Here is a 3,111-nt window from a genome sequence, read left to right as displayed (position 1 = left end):
CCCCCAGTATTGGTGGTCAGTGGCTGCCTGTATCAATAACCCCCCAGTATTGGTGGTCAGTGGCTGCCTGTATCAATAACCCCCCCAGTATTGGTGGTCAGTGGCTGCCTGTTTCAATAACTCCCCCAGCATTGGTGGTCAGTGGCTGCCTGTATCAATAACCCCCCAGTATTGGTGGTCAGTGGCTGCCTGTATCAATAACCCCCCCAGCATTGGTGGTCAGTGGCTGCCTGTATCAATAACCCCCCAGTATTGGTGGTCAGTGGCTGCCTGTATCAATAACCCCCCAGTATTGGTGGTCAGTGGCTGCCTGTATCAATAACCCCCCCAGCATTGGTGGTCAGTGGCTGCCTGTATCAATAACCCCCCAGTATTGGTGGTCAGTGGCTGCCTGTATCAATAACCCCCCAGTATTGGTGGTCAGTGGCTGCCTGTATCAATAACCCCCCCAGTATTGGTGGTCAGTGGCTGCCTGTATCAATAACCCCCCAGTATTGGTGGTCAGTGGCTGCCTGTATCAATAACCCCCCAGTATTGGTGGTCAGTGGCTGCCTGTATCAATAACCCCCCCATTATTGGTGGTCAGTAGCTGCCTGTATCAATAACCCCCCAGCATTGGTGGTCAGTGGCTGCCTGTATCAATAACCCCCCCAGTATTGGTGGTCAGTAGCTGTCTGTTTCAATAACCCCCCAGTATTGGTGGTCAGTGGCTGCCTGTATCAATAACCCCCCCAGCATTGGTGGTCAGTGGCTGCCTGTATCAATAACCCCCCAGTATTGGTGGTCAGTGGCTGTCTGTTTCAATAACCCCCCAGTATTGGTGGTCAGTGGCTGCCTGTATCAATAACCCCCCCAGTATTGGTGGTCAGTGGCTGCCTGTATGAATAACCCCCCTCACTATTGGTGGTCAGTCACTGCCTGAAGCAGTACAATCCTCCCCCCCAGCATTGCTGTTCTGTTCCCTGCTTACTTACCTGAGCACAATGCTCCCCGGCTGGTGCGTGTTGCCGGTGGCCACACCAGGGCACCCTCTACGCCGTACCTGGTGCAGACTGCCCCCCACCCCCAGGAACGTCGCTGCCATAACTTTCACGGGTGAACACTAACCGTCCCAATGCCAAAACCACAGAGCACCAAGATGGTGGCGCCGAAAACCAACCGATCCCTAACACAGACGCAGTTATCATCCGCTCCTTCCCCTCAGCGGCTTTGGCACATTACACACGCAGACTACAAGTTTGTCTTTTCATTCTCACAATTCGGCAACCCCCCCCGGTGTGGCAATTGGTGGAGCGACCCATAAAGAGGAGAAATTGGGACGGAATTATAAACCCGCCGCGTGGTATTTATCACGTCGCCGTGCAATCATATGACACATTATCGGAGCATTGTGTCCGCGCTGCGTGTTTGAGGCTTTCTTTTTGGCTCTTCCTCCAGCATTCCTGCGCTGATGTTGCTGCAACGCCGCCGGGGGAATGGAGCGCAGTTCTCTGTCAGCCCAGAGATGGGAGTGGCGGATTTGGGGATGGGATGTTTCCCACAGCTAACTCTGAAATGTGACCTCTGACCCGCTTCCACGACCGCACGGCCCGACACGCCATCACCTTAAAGGAGAGCTCCGGGTGGACCATTAAAGTGGACATTTCATCGTATTGTATCATTTGTATCATATACAGTTGCCTTTCAAAGAAATAAAATACTTTTTATACCTTTTTATCCTTTGTTGCATCTCGGTGCTGCTGATCAGCCTCTTTGCAGCCACTTCCTTTCTATATGCACTAGGGATGCACCAGTACCGATATTAGTATCGGTATCAATACCGAGTATTTGGGTAAGTGCTCGCCCAAATGTGCTGACACTTACCTCCAATACCAGAACTTCCGGTCAGAGGGAGATCCTCCTCTGACCGCAAGTCCCGAGGCAGCATGGAGCCGGCTTCCTTTCCAATCAGGAAGCCGGGCGGTGGGTTATGATCCGTCTCCTGGCTGCCTGATTGGCTAGGAAGCCGGCTTCACTTGTTCCTAGGCAGCCTGGCTTCCTAACCAATCAGGAAGCTGGGCGACACGTATAGACCCACCTCCCGGCTTCCTGATTGGTCAGGAAGCCAGGCTGCCTAGGAGCAAGTGAAGCCAGCTTCCTAGCCAATCAGGAAGCCGGGAGGCGGGTCAGGACGTGTCGCCCAGCTTCCTGATTGTTTAGGAAGCCAGGCTGCCTAGGAACAAGTGAAGCTAGAAAGCAAGTTTCACTTGTTGGTAAGCAGCCTGGCTTCCTGACCAATCAGGAAGCCTCGGCGGCAAGTCATGACCATGATTGGACAGGAAGCCAGGCAGCCTCGGCAAGTGAAGCCGTTGCTCTGCCGCTAGAACACCGGCTTCAGAGGCAATCCGGAAACTGGGCGACGGGTCATGATCCTGATAATTTGGGAACACGGCACCGGTACTCGGTACTCAGTATCGGCGAGTAGCGTAAAACAAATATCAGCACTTGTACTCGATACCGAAAAACCGATATCGGTGCATCCCTAATATGCACTCCAGCAATGGCTGCATGGCTCATGGAGGGTTGACATGCTTGTTCAAAGTGTGTTTGCCACTCACAGTCTCCATTAGGAGCCCGTGTGAGAAGGTGACAACATAGGATCACAACTGGGAGACATAGACAGAGCGTTGTCACCCTATAACAGGAAGTGCTTGGACAAGGATCTTCATGGCAGGATCACCAGGGATTATTTTAAAGGATATCTGCAAAAATAAATCTGTATTTCTATATTGTATCTGTATTTCTAACACTAGGAGCTTGCTGACTGGAGGAGAGTGTAGAGCAAGGGTAGCCAAACTTTAGCTCTCCAGCCGTTGTGGAACTATAAGTCCCATGATGCATTGCAAGACTCTGGCATCCACGGGCATGATTCCCAAAGGAATGATAGGATTTGTAGCTGCACCACAGATGGCGGGCTGACGTTTAGGTAGCCTTGGTGTAGAGTGATGAGCACAACAGTGTGCCGCTTCTTTATTGTGCTTCACTGGTCCTCTGTCCTAGTGTCCCAGTGCAGGTCTGTCCTGTGTAAAGCAATGGACTCTCTGCAGTCTCTAATGACATGAAATACTTTTA

The sequence above is a fragment of the Nanorana parkeri genome, unplaced genomic scaffold, assembly GCF_000935625.1.
Source record: "Nanorana parkeri isolate BGI_ZX_2015 unplaced genomic scaffold, ASM93562v1 scaffold300, whole genome shotgun sequence".
Classification (NCBI taxonomy): Eukaryota; Metazoa; Chordata; class Amphibia; order Anura; family Dicroglossidae; genus Nanorana; species Nanorana parkeri.
This window is presented reverse-complemented; position numbering follows the sequence as displayed.